General features: G+C 42.0%; 1 pseudogene; it reads left to right on the top strand.

Moving 5' to 3' along the window:
• Positions 1-6,119: 6,119 nt before the first annotated feature.
• The window catches only part of LOC147464728 (uncharacterized), a 35,041-nt pseudogene continuing 26,899 nt past the window's right edge, over positions 6,120-14,261 (top strand).

Below are 14,261 nucleotides of genomic sequence, written 5' to 3'. Positions count from 1 at the left end.
ATTTTCTCACCCAAATGAGGTGAAAACTCCCACATGCACTCAAAACATCATGTATAACATGCACATGAAGTCATCCTATGGTTTGGTCTCTAAAATTATGCCTTGGACACAATTTGGATAGGATGTCTGGCCATTCTCATCTTTTGGTCTTGATCTGTCAAAATTTGGTCAAACTTCCACTTTCTAGGTGAAAATAGGGTAAAATCTACCTTCTAAACACACTTGTAACCTCAGATTTTCAAAATTTCCACCAGATCACCCTGTAGACATCCTACGCGTAGGATGTCTACTACTGATTTTTTCAGATTGAAGTGTCCCTGATGCTTCCTTATGCTCTCAGCAAGTGCAAGTATGCTTCACAATTGCAAAAACATGCAAAAATCACTCAATTAGCCTTTGCTAAAATTTTGCGTTTTTTGACTCCACCTTTTGGCTTTTGGTCAACAAAAATAGGGAAAAACACCCAAGTCAATATGTTACTAGGGTAAAACCTACCCTCTTAACCCACTGGTGCAGTCAGAATTTTCAAAATTGGTCTCCAGAACCCCCTTGAGACATCCTACGCGTAGGATGTCTATGTTTACAAAATTGCAGGTTTTCTTCACAGAACCCTTGCAAATGCTCTTTTATATGCACAACATCAGTTAGTCATACAAAAATATCCACAAAAACTTGTTTAATGCATTTTTACCCTCAAAAGCACACTTTTTCGTGATTTCAAATGCAATCAAGCACTTTAGCAAATAATTCAATGATGAATAGCTCTAGATCAGAATCGAATCACTTACCTAAAGCTACTCCTACAAACCATATGGGGTTTTGCATCTATGAGTAGAAAAACGCTTCACTGCCACACACGGACTAGTAAACGCTTTTATCACCTCACAAATCACTCGACCACCAACAACTACTCTAATCCACATATCCTAACTAAACCTATCTAGTCGCAGACCCTCGGCAAGACACACGCTTCCTGGCTATCCACTTGATCGCGGAATATCCTCTTCCGGATCCACTTAAGAAAAACGTTTTTTTTTAGCCGAAACTAATCAAGCAACCATCACACAAGTGTTAGTAGGAAACCTACTTAGGTCCTTGTGTCCCCGGCAGCGGCGCCAATGTTGGACGGAGAGACTCACACACCCATGAAGTGCATACAAACACTACCTAGATCAACATAATGTCAATCGAGGACACAGATGACACGATAGGCACACGGAGGAAATCTCTTAAGCTTGTCAGGCTGAGACCATCCTACACATACAACACTCAGGAAGGCCAACTAAACCACAATCAAGAACCTCACTGCTCTCAACTACACCACCTAGCCACATACACACATGCGGAAGGTAACTCACCTAATCATGCCAGATTCATACGAAACTTAAGGAACACTATCCCCTCACTAGGATACACCTGTCCATAAGCTTCTACACTCAAAACCCTCACTCTAAACCCATCTGTGGAGAACGCGTAGGATGACAGAGCCGAATTTTGAAAGTGCCCGAAACTGAAATTTATGAGTACCTATGCGTAGCTTATGTCGCCACGATTCTATAGACTACTAGCACACAAAAAACAGACATCGTTTGATACACTTACGGCCACAAATAGCTAGTAGATACGTCGGCGTGTGCGCTTCGTCTCGCGTGGAATGCTTGGCGTTGTCGCGTAGCTCTCCTCGAGCCTACCGCAATGGTGCAATCGGATCTCCAATGTGTTGAGCGAGCCGGGCGTAACGGGAGGATGAAGCTCACACTCACTCTCTTTCTCTCTCACACACAGTAGACGGCAGCGCTAAAACTTTGATTATGATTAAAGTCCTTTTACAAAATGACCTAGGTACCTTATATACTAAGGCTACCTTAGGTTTAACCAAAAATGGGGTTGAAAGGGTCAAATGGCTTTGTATTTACAATCTTGAAGTGCCATTGCACTCCGGCTTCTGAAACTAGAATAACTACTCATTACAAATGACGTTTATAGCCATAATCCGCAGCATTTCATAACTCGCAAAAGATAAGACTTTGGTACGAAACTTGAGTTATGTTGTGTTGTTGACCCAGCGGTCAACACTTGGGTAGGGTTCCCACCTCAAGGTTATTCCTACCTTGCCTAAGATCCTAGGTAATAACTTTTAACACTAACCTTTGGAGGTCTTGAATGAAGCTAACCCTAAGGTCTTTTGAGCTCCATTATGTGCACATGTCTATATTCTACCTCTTGTTCCCATTCATCTCTGCAATATTAAATGATCAGTTTAATATGAGAAAGTCTTTTTGAAATAGGTAGATATTACATTTTATGACATTACCTCTCTCTTGAAACCATAGTCGTCCTGGACTATGAGGTAGAGAAGATAAAGTCTTAGTCATTAGTCTACATTTCTTAGCGGATAGGCCATCTCATTGGTTCGTTTTAAGATTTGGAAAGGACCATTGTATCTTTTTGATAATTTAGCATAATACTTTTGATAACGGTAAGATTTTTGCTCGTAGTTTGCCTCAATTGAAAGCCTTGGGAAACTTGAGTAGGACCCAATCATTTTTCTTGAAGGCTAAGTCCCATCTGTGCTTGTCAATAGCAGCTTTTTGCCTTTGTTGGGAGATGGATATAGCCTCAATCTTTTGAAAATATTCTTGTAGGTCTCGGCTATACTCATCACCGCGAAGATCTTCCCATGTACCTTAAGTAGCAAGGGACTTTTTGGTCTTTCATCAATGATCTCAAAAGGAGTCTTCCCTGTATATAGTGTTATTGTACGCATACTCTATAAGGGGTAGGTACCTCTCCCATTGGGAACGTTGATCTACTTCCGTAACATAGGTCTTGAGTAGATCTAGAATCGTGAGGTTAGCTATTTCACTTTGGCCATCCGTTTGTGGGTGATAGACTGAAGAGAAATCTAGCCTTGTAACTAGATTCTCAAAGAGACCCTTCCAAAAATTATTGGTCATTTGAGGATATCTATCCGACACGATTGATGTTGGCAAGCCATGGTGTTTGAAAATTTGGGCTATAAAGAGGTTTGCCATTTGGTGCGCCTTAATAGTCTTTTTGACAAGTATAAAGTGTGTTTTTTGCTAAACTTGTCGACTATTGTCCATATTTGCATATTCCCATGGATAGATTGGGTAATCCAAAGATAAAATCCATGGATATACTCTCCCATGGTGAATTAGGGATTGGTAATGGCTGGAGTACCCCAGGTTGCTTCCCTATATCATACTTTGTCTTTTGGCATACGATGCATTTTCAAACATACTCTTGTATGTCTACTTTTATGGTAGGCCAATAGAAGTATGTTTCTACTTCTCAAAGAGTAGGTTGCCCTCTATGCCCCGCATAGGGAGGAGCATGGGATTCATACATTACTTTGTCATGAAGAGAGTGAGTAACACATAGCCTATTGCCATGGAGAAGGTAACCATCCTGCAAGGTGAATGGTTCTTCTTTCTTCCCTAAGGCAAGGGATGAAATTACATCCTTCAAATCGGGGTCAATAGCATACTCATCTATCATGGAAGATAGATCATTGTCAGTTGCTATGGACACCGCATTTCCCCTTGGTCATCATGATAGTGCATGGCCACTTGATTGTGCTTGTGAGCAATATGAAAATTGAATTGTGAAAGAAAATTTTCCCACCTCATTTGTTTGTCGGAGAGCTTGGTTTGCGTCATGAAGTACTTAAGACTTTGGTGATCCGTTAGTAGGATCCCCAAAAGATAGTGCTTCCATGTGTCAAGGGCATGTATGACAGCTAGCAACTCCTTTTCGTAGATGCCCAATACTCGCTCATCGGAATCGAGTCTTCGACTCTCATATGCTATGGCATGCCCTTCTTGAAGCAAGAGTGCTCCAAGGCAATCTCCACAAGCATCACATTGGACCTCACATGGTTTTGAGAGATCCGGCAATGTAAGCACAGGTTGAAAAGTAAATTTTTCTTTGAGCTTCTCAAAAGCATTTTTTTCTTTGGCAATCCATATACTTAACATTCTACTTTGTCAAGTCATGTAATGGTCTTGCTATTTGTGAGAATATAGCTATGAAGCATCTATAGTATGCACACATACCAATAAAGCTTTTTAGCTCCTGTAGATTCCTTGGGTTATGCCATCCTTTTATTACCTCTAACTTGGTTGGATCCATACAGATACCATCTTGCGAGATAATGTGACTTAAGTATTGAATCTCTTGAAGGAAAAATGCACTCTTCTTTTGATTAATGACAAGTTTATTCTCCCTCAATGCTTGAAAAATTACCTAGAGATGTTGCTTATGCTCCTCAATAGATTTGGAGTAGATGATGATATCATCGCAGTAAACTTGCGGCAGGGTCTGAAGATTTTCTCCATTAAGCAGTTGAATGTGTCTAGAGAATTTGTCAAGCCAAAAGGCATGACAAGGTATTCATATAAAGACCAACATTGTGTGAATGTGGTCTTTACGATATCTTCATTCACTATCCTTATTTGATGATAGCCACTTTTAAGGTCAATCCTACTAAAGTAGGTCGAGCCTTGTAGCTTATCAAACAGATCTTCTACCCACAGTACAAGAAATCTTACTTTGATAGTGATCTAGTTTAGTGCTCTGTCACATTAGCAAAAATATGAACCCCAAAAGGGCCTTGTAAGGATCCCTAATTTTAAGGGATAAGGCAAAAAAATGTGTGTGATTTAGGAGAGAAGAGCATTCAATGAGGGTTTTCTCATAGGATTTTTTTAGGGTTGTCATAGGCTTTTTGTAGGCTGAAATAGAGCCTGGGGGGTATTAGGTACATTCTCTCTCTACCCAAAAGAGTGGTGGCCGTTATGACAATAACTACCCTACCCCCTTTCTTTTGCCACATCATCAAGGGCGTCCATAACCCCCGCCCTTTTTCAAGAAAAATTCAAATAAACCTCATTTTTACTCAAAACTTCTCCCCAACCTATATGCATACCCAAAAATCAAATTTTTCTCTCAAAATCTCACTGCTAGACCTGAAAAATGTCAAACTTTCCACCTTTTCTCAGTTCCCTCCAAAATCACTCCCCTCTCACACTCTCTCTCCTCTCCCTCTCTCTTCTCTCTTCTATTTTTCATCACAAACTCTTTCTCCTTCCCTCTCCTTGTTGCAGGTCCACTCCATAGCTCTACTGCAGCTCTCCATCCCATAGCTCTCCTCTCCACTCCGTAGCTCTGCAGCTCTCCATTCCATAGTTGTCCACTCCATAGCTCTCCTCTCCACTCTGTATCTCTGTTGTAGCTCTTCATACCATAGCTCTCTTGCTTGATGCCAACTTTATCCCCCTTTCCATGGAGCTAAGTGACATTACAAACCTCCCATCCGCAGCAAGATCTCAAGTTCAAAAATGGTGTCTCTACATGTTCGACTGCCAAAGGACTTCGCACCCTTAAAACGTCAATACTTGTAAATTGCACAACAACACCATGATACATGTCACACCAATGTGGACCTTTGGGTGCATGGTTGCCTCTACCCTAATGATCAATGTGTATTCAACATTCAATAGCCTTGCTTATTCTTACAATATGTAGAGAGGGGAGCAAGGTCTTCTTGGTGGACACTGCAAGTGATTGTTGACTATTGGAGCTAATAGCACACAATGGTCTTTGCATCAATGCCAACTTCTTTCCCATACCACTAGTGGATTGCGCGAAAGGATCATTCATGCAGAGGAGGAAGTGCAAACTGCTAAGCTACACGTGGAAGAGAAAAATGCTAAGATTGCAAAGCTTAAAGATAAGATCCTGCATCTTAAAAAGACGCCCTTAGGTGCAAGGAAACATAAGAGGAGCTTCTCATCCATAGAGACTTTAGCCCCCGAAGGCGGTGCTCAAAAAATAAGGGTTACAGCTACAAGTTGCATTTTGCTATGCTCCAATACATACTTTAAATTTCTTCTGTGGTAATGTTTTGTCCCTTCTTCTAGGAATTTTATCCAAGAGCTGTGTGGACACATCCAAGAGGATCGCATCCATTTGTTGAGTTTGTGCCTCAAGAAATCAGATGTCGTAGCCCGTTTACAAGCACCAAATATAGAACATTCTATTTCCTTGTCAATGAGGAGCCCTCCTTGGAGGAGATGGAGATCCCGCATCTGGCAATGGGTGGGGTGCTGCCAAATAGTAAAGATCCCACGCCCGCCCCTATAGATGTCCAGAGTGAGCAAAGATTGCAAGCCGTCAAATATACCCACTTCTTGGAAGGGGAAATTGCAGTGAGAGAGCATATTTCTGGCACCTTCGAGGTGCCCGACCTCAACAATCGTGACCCAGCTGCAATACCCAAAGTGGAGATCAACTGCCTAAACAACATAATGATTGAAGATGAAGAGTATCTATTCTTGTATGATCTGGAAAAGGCTTTTGGTGAGCGGTTAGATGAGTGCTTAAGCCTTATATGCACAAAGATGGAGTTCCCTCTTGATCCTGCACCAAAACATACAGATGACAAGTTGCTTCCATTAAGGGACTCTGTCAGAGCAAAGTAAAGTCACGAATGAGGAGTTTGTTGCAATAGAAGCAGGATTGTTGCCAACCAAACTCCTATCCGCCCTGACTTGTCTGGTTCGCACAATCCCCGCACAGTTGATGAGAGCAAATCCTATATCAACCTTGAAGCCACACCAAGTATGGATGATGAGGATAACGCCTCGCATGAAATAAGGCCTCGTTCATGAGAGTAATACTCATCCTTTCTAGTCTTTGTTTCTTCACAATTTGACACTCGTCTAGCTAGAGCACACACGTCAACTTTGATCCTAGCGCTACAAAATGTCAAAAATAACATATGAAAAACCATAATTTGGAAAAAAAAACTGACTACGCATTGTTGTAGCCTCATCATTAGGTGGTACACCATAAAAATGTACCATTGCCATTTGAAGCTTTCTCAAATCAACAAAAATATTATTTGACATTGAGTAAGGAAATCCCTTGTCCACTCTGTCTGCACCGACGCTTGCATTGGTATGTTTTCTTACTCCTTTTGACCTCTTGGTAAAGGTGGATGAAGACATTATCTCCTCTATGTGCAAATAGCCCCCTATTCGAAAGTACACATCCTAGTTCAAAGCCTTCTTAGCAAGATTGACCTTAAATGGTATAGGAAAAACATTCTTAGTAATTCCTCTTTCCCTTAAAGCATCCTTAAGGAGACCATATAAGGCAACGTAGCCCTTAGTACTAATTCCCACTTCATCACAAGTGGCAATGTTGGACAAGAAAGATTGCCCAATTTTGTGCTTCTTGAAGGAGTCTGCAACTTCCTTTGTCACTTGGAGGAAGTGGTTTGCCTCTTTTGCAATCACCTCAAGCAGGCTAGTCTCTTTGAAAATGCAGTGTCCCCCTGTGGATGTAGCAAAGCAGGTCACATGGCAACCACAACATGCTGTTGTCTTCAAAGCTCACAACATACTTGAGTATGTGCACATGCATATACTCAATGATGGTGTGAAAAGTGTCATTGTGGAGTTGCATAGGTTTTTGTAAATCGATTGTGCAAGTGAAGAAGCCGTGAAGATCATTGCGTCCAACGTATTTGGTGTCCTCTAGGAAAGAAGGAACCGCAAAAGGGGGGTGTGTGGCTCTTTTGATGATGTTGCTGCGTGGGAGGAGCATGTGTTGCCATGGTGATCTCTCTCTCTCTCTCTCTCTCCTCTCTCTCTCTCTCTCTCTCTCTCTCTCTGAAAGAAGGAACCGCAAGGGGGGTGTGTGGCTCTTTTGATGATGATGCTGCGTGGGAGAAGCATGTGTTGCCATGGTGATCTCTCTCTCTCTCTCTCTCTCTCTCTCTCTCTCTCTCTCTCTCTCTCTCTCTCTCTCTCTCTCTCTCTCTCTCTCTCTCTCTCTCTCAATGGTGATAGACAAATAAGCATCTTATATACCCCCCCCCCCCCTTTGCAAAAAAAAAAAAAAAACCCAAAGCTCTTTGAGATACACACAAACACACATAGGTGCACACACAAACACTTAAACAAAATGTAAAAAATTTAATCAATGGTAGTGATACTATAACGACAAAGAAGTTTTGTGTTTCCATTAAACAAAATGCTTTACAACGTGGCATCAAAGCCGATCACATTGATCTATCAGATCAACGTAAAGACAGTGCACTGCCAACCCTCCACTCCTCTTGCACTTCATGGTTGCCTCCATCCGCCTACCGATATGAAACAACAAAAAAGCTTTTAGAAGACTAGCATTGGGATACATGTAGACAACATAAAAATCTAACTGACTTTGTACCGATTGAGACGAAAATAGGCATCTTTGATATCTTCATAGCCCAAGATAATCAAGTGTTCTCGTATGTTGGAGAGAATCCAATGGTCATTGACATGCACAATCTCAAAAACACCATTTGACAAAGTAATGGGTATGTCAAATGTCACAAAATCAGCAACACTGGATTGTAGGGTATCCACTTTCCACTCTTACACATCCAATGCTCATAGTGGAAGCGTAGGTACAAATTAGTGGCTCAAAAAGAATAAGGGCATCATGCTCTCTCACCTTTCCCCAAGCATAGGAGAGAGAGGATCCTTTGCAATGGGTGTCCTCTTTTGGAGCTTCAACCATGGAAGCTCTAGGAGTGTCATTACATATAGTTCTTTTGGGGCAAGAACGATAGCCATGTCCTTGCTCCTCACACTTAAAGCATTTATGGTCTTTGCAAAAGGCCTCTAACTCTTCAGGAAAGAGTTTATTTTTACGTTTTTAAACTCCTTTCTCCTTTGCCTTGTTATTGTTGTTGTTGGTGGTGGTGGTGTTGCCTTGGGAAGAGTTTTGAGCAGTGTTCTTTCCTTTAGATTCATTTCGGTCTTTGTTTTCCATGGGCTTAGTATTCCTTCTAGCCCCTTGTTGGAAATTGATCCTTGAAGCAAACATAGTGTGGTGGATGACTTCGGTGATAGTACTAGACCGTTGTGAGTTGACATACTCGGCCATTTCTTCAGGTAATCCCGCACAAAATTCTTGCTTTTGCTCGACAAAGTCTATCTTTTGAAAGATTGCAGCTTTGAGATGTAAATCCCAAAATTTGTCCACATACTTGTGGATAAACTCATTGGAAAGTAGCTTCAAACTTTGCCATTCAATGAGCACTTTGTCCTTGGCATCGCTTGCAAGGAATTGCTTCATTATGGAAACTCGCAGAGTTTTCCATGTTCTTGGGGCTTTGCCATTCTCGCGGAGACTAGTCCACCATTGACGAGCAGATTTTTGAAAGTGATTCTTCACAAAGAGGATCAAGGGCATTTAAAATTACCTTGACATATCTTTACAACAATGCCCATGGTGTCAAAATCTATGAAGATTCACTGGATAGGACTTGTGTTAAGATAGAGGACACACAAACCAACTTCCAAGCGAAACCCATGGTAAATTACCAAGGATATCGATACGTAGGTAGGGACGGGGCTATGTACTTAGCCATGGACAAGCCTAACGAGGTCAACAACATGGGAAGATTGGTTTCCAAGAGGCGTGCAATGGACATTACTCCAATACATCTGTGCGCTCCTTGCCGCACTGTCGAAGCAAGGGACTTGCCAATACACCGTGTGCGAGCCACAAATGGCTCCAAGCACACAACAAGCCTAAACTAGCAAGCTCAAGAGAGCAAAGGGTGTGTCACTCACCGCTCTACGCTCGCCTTCGTGGTGGATTCCTCGCCGCGATGAAGAAGAAGCTGTAGTCGTGCCGCGCTCAACCGCTTCGCCATCGTCGTGCCTTCGTAATGCTCGATCGCACACACACTCTCCCTCTCTCTCTCTCTCTCTCTCTCTCTCTCTCACACACTCACACACACACACACACACACACACACACAGGAGGTGAAGAAGAAGAAGATGGAGATGGAGATGGAGCAAGAGCACTCTTCTATTGCACAAATGAGAGAATGAGTAAAAATTAGGTTTAGTTGGCTTTTATATGAGCTCACCCCATTCACACTTGGGCGCCCATGCTTAGCCAACTAATCCCTTGAATGTCCCAGTTAGAGTGCGCCTCTCATCGGCGATCACTCTTACCCTTTTCCTATTGGTCCGACAAGCCCGGTACCTGACTCTAAATAATACAACGTTTATAGATCATAGGGTGTCCGTGTGCCGTGAGGGTTAACATGCCCCCCTTCCTGATGTAGATTCCGTCCTCGGAAGCTATTGAGTTGAAGCTGGTTCGTCGAGGTGGAAGAGCATTTGAGATGAATGTCCTTAGCCTTCTTCAGTCACTGCAAAATCAAACAACATTGGCACAGTAATGGCATTCTCTTAAAAAGCATATGCAGTTTTAGGTAGACACATTGATTGGTAAAAAAATTTCAAACAATTTGTTAGCAATGAACATTAAATTGCAATGTAATCAAATGCATAAACAGATGTAAAGGTAAAAAATTAAACAAGTCTGGGGTCGCTAATTTGACGGTCGAAAGGCACTAGAGATCGAATATTAATACCATGGGTAAGCTTCTTAATTATCTGTGGTCAATTAAGTTGTTTAATCGCGAGAGCCAAGTATTCATGTTCGAGGGCTGACTAGAGGCTATATCTAGAAGACCTTGTAGTTAAGCTACCATAAAAGGAATTTCTCATGAAATCATCGCCTGACTGATTACTTTTTCATTGACCCCCCAAAGTCTTTTCACATTGATTCAATTATGATGTGTGTGCTTATTTTGTATGCCTTGGGTTTTTTGCTTTTCAAGGAAAAGCGCCCACACTGGGAACCTCTAGGGCTCTAGTACCATAGGCGATACATGTGAGTGAAGTACCAATTTAAGCAGGGATTTCTCTTCCAGCTTAAAATTTTACATTGTGGCACTTTGATTTTTTGTTTGTTCATTTTCAGCATTTTAATTTTGTAACTTTGGGGGTCATATAACACTCAGGCTCATCACATTAGTAAACTCCCTTTATAATGCTTAAGCTAAAGGTCACTAGGGTTAATCCCACTAGAAAGCCCTAGTACATTTCATACAATGTGCCTAAATCGGATTAAGAACCTAAGTAACCATTGCTTATTAGGAAGGCATTCCCCATGGTATTAAGAGAATATCTCTAACACCTAGCTTGGTCAAACTAGCTTAGTCGGACTGCTTGATTTTTACACCTAGACAAGTGATTATGACAAAACATTACATTGAATTAAATGTTTGATACTACGCCAATGCGCTGAATATTATGCTACCAATCACAATCAAAGCAGACAATCATAGATGCAAAAAGATAAGGGCAATGCTAATGGACATAAAACACCTGTTTGTGTCGATGGTCACGCTTGATTTGAAGTGTGAACGAGAGAAAGATTCCATGAAGGTCCAAATCCTATCAATAGCAACACGCTCCTGTACACACTAGGAAACAAAAGGAATACCTCCAGGAGGCACATTAGTGGAAAAAGAGAACTTCGCTAATCACTCAACTCTAAAACAGAAACACTCCTATCGTACTAATCTTACCTACCCTCCATCACTCAAGTGATGAGGATCAAATGTGTTTTATGGCATAGGTTTCTGTTTCACTGTACCAGATGTGACATGTGTAGGTCTGAGTCAATGTTTTGACTTTTAATGTGCATACTCGTTTGCTAATTGCTCTTGCTCTTTATTTTTTATTTTTTTGTTTGTATGAGTATAAGGCTTTATATGTACATTCCCTAAGATTAGGAGATATAGAGGTCAGGGAGAAAGGTTGAGAGGGAAACAAATGAATGATGACAGTCAGCAAACACTCCCCCCTTCCTTGGGTAGATCATACCATTTGAAATGAGCTTGTCACCCTTTGAAACCAATTGTTCCAGTTGGTAATAGGTGAGGATTTTTGCCAGTAGTTTTCTATTACCCTAGGTGCCTCGTCAAGTTGCAAGGGTGGTAAGGTACTCTCCCAGGATCGAACTTGAAGTGGTTCATCAAGTGATTCTTGAACACTGGGAGGTGTGGATTCTTTTGTAGCTTCATGGAGGTCCACTTCTATGGATGGAGGCTGTGTAGAAGCTTTTACCTCTATGGATGTATTACATGAGGAGCTAGAATCTTCATGGGACTCCCCCCTTCCTGAGCTAGGTGGAACAAATCGTTCTTTCTTTGGTACCCAAACTAGCTCGGGAGCGGGTGTGTAGCATTCTGTGATTTTTTTCTTTCCATGATCATTGATTCGTTTTGGAGCTACGGGATTGGGCTCACTTGGGTCAGGTGATAGGTAAGAGCACAATCTACGTTTTGGCACCCAGATTTGATCATTTCCTTGATAGTAGCCTTGGGCTTCCAATAGGCGTTTAGGGATCCATCGCAACATTTGCTTACTTTTCTTGGAGCGAGTGGTACGTTTCTTACAAGGCTTCTGTTTTTTAGCACTAGCTATGGTCACTAAAGAAGCTTTAGGGACCCACTTGTATGTTTTCTTCGTTACATTAGGATGAGTCTTGTCGGAAGCGATATGCATTGCTTGTAGCATATTTAAGGGTATAGGCATTTCATCCCCCTCAGGTGTTACCCAGGTCGTCCCCCTATTTCCCCAAGTGTCTATGGTTGATGCTATGTGGACCCAATCCACATTGTCAGACTCAGTCATCCCAGGTAGGATATCCATATAAGGAGAATCTTGGCCAATGTCTGTATCCTTCTTACAAGTGTAACAATATTGTAGTGGGGCCAAGTGAACTGTGGTGTCAGAGCGATGATCAATAATGGTTTTACTCCCTAAGGGGTGTACCTTACCAGTCACCAAATCCACTCTAAGGACAGAGTCTTGGAATTGCAAATAGACATGATTTTTAGACCAATCATGAACCATTTGTGCTTCCCTCATGAATGGTCGTCCTAAAAAATCATTTCATATGACATAAGGTGTTTAGAGAAATCCATTACAATGAACGTATGTCGTACCTTGTTCCTAGAAACTTTGATCTTAAGATCCTTGAGCATCCCCATAGGTTTGGCTATGGTACCATTTGCCATCTTTACCACAATGTTAGTAACACTGAGGCGGGGTTTTCCCATGGATTCCCAACAATCTTTTGTAACGATGCTAACTCCCGCACCACCATCAAGAATTCCCTTTATAGTTAATCCCTTGGTAGTGATGGGTAGGGTCGCATTAGACTCGTCGCCTTCAAAATACTGCCCTAATTCGTTAATGGGTACCTCGATCACAGACTCGTGTCCATCTAAGTCAAGTGATTGCACATGATTTTCCTCATCAATCATAATCGAGTCAGGCCTATTTGGTTGCGCAAACTGCGGTAATCCCGTTCGTAGCTCTCCGTTAAGGAATGCTCGAAGTGCAAGGAATAACTCAGGATCTCCATACAGCTTTGCTATGATCGTGGTTCGGACCTCAGAAGACATGAAGTCCACTAGTTTGGCAACATTCATTGGCATTTTGCAGGGTGTAGGTCCTTGACTAGGAACTGGTGAGGATGGAATCTCATATTCCTCAATGGGATCAGGTATTCCTTCGTTAAACATCCTTTCCAACAAGAAGGGTGTATGCTCACTTTCTGATGTCCCGTCCTCACTCCCTTCTTGGATGATACTAGATATGGCTAACGGTCTATGGTTCATGTGGGGTGGATGAACTTGCGTGGGAAACACTGTGTCATAATTTTGACATGCATGGGTTCTGGTTCTAGTTTCCTTTGAGTCTCCTCCACTAAACCTCTTAGATGTTTCACCTGCTCAATCTCGTCTACTGGGTTTGGGTACGTCCCAATCTTCTTGTTACGATTCTTCCCTTTTTGCCCCTGCGGTTTATCTTGGGGGTCTTGGATTGGATTTGGAAACACTTGTGGTGTTTTCAGAGGCTCTCTATGGTTTTCTCTTATTCGGTTTTCATTTGGTTCCATGTTACGGTTTTCTTTGTCGGTCTTTCCCTTGTGGTATTGGTTCTAGTCTCCATTGTCTCGATTGAATCTGAATCATCCTCGAGGTCATTCATATACACGGGGTCATCTCCTGTTCCTATGTTTGTTTTGGAACTTGGCTTTGAATTTTCCGTATTCTGCGACCTCGTCCTTCGTGTCTTCTTTTTCTTTGCTTGGATAACTGACGCGGTATCTCTCTCTTCGAGGATATGGCCTGGCCCTTGAAGCATGGACCGTGTAATCGCATAAGCGGGTGCGACGGGTGGTATTGGCGATGTCACACTAGCAATTTCGACCAAATTTAGGGGTGTGATTTTAGGCGCATTTGGGTTATAGGGGCATTGGGCAATCAAGTGATCTATGCCACAACGATTACATGTGAGTAT

This window comes from Adiantum capillus-veneris, chromosome 1, assembly GCF_014529385.1.
Source record: "Adiantum capillus-veneris isolate H3 chromosome 1, ASM1452938v2, whole genome shotgun sequence".
NCBI classification, from domain to species: Eukaryota; Viridiplantae; Streptophyta; class Polypodiopsida; order Polypodiales; family Pteridaceae; genus Adiantum; species Adiantum capillus-veneris.
Note: the sequence above shows the minus strand (reverse complement) of the source record. Positions and strands in the feature narration are given on the sequence as shown.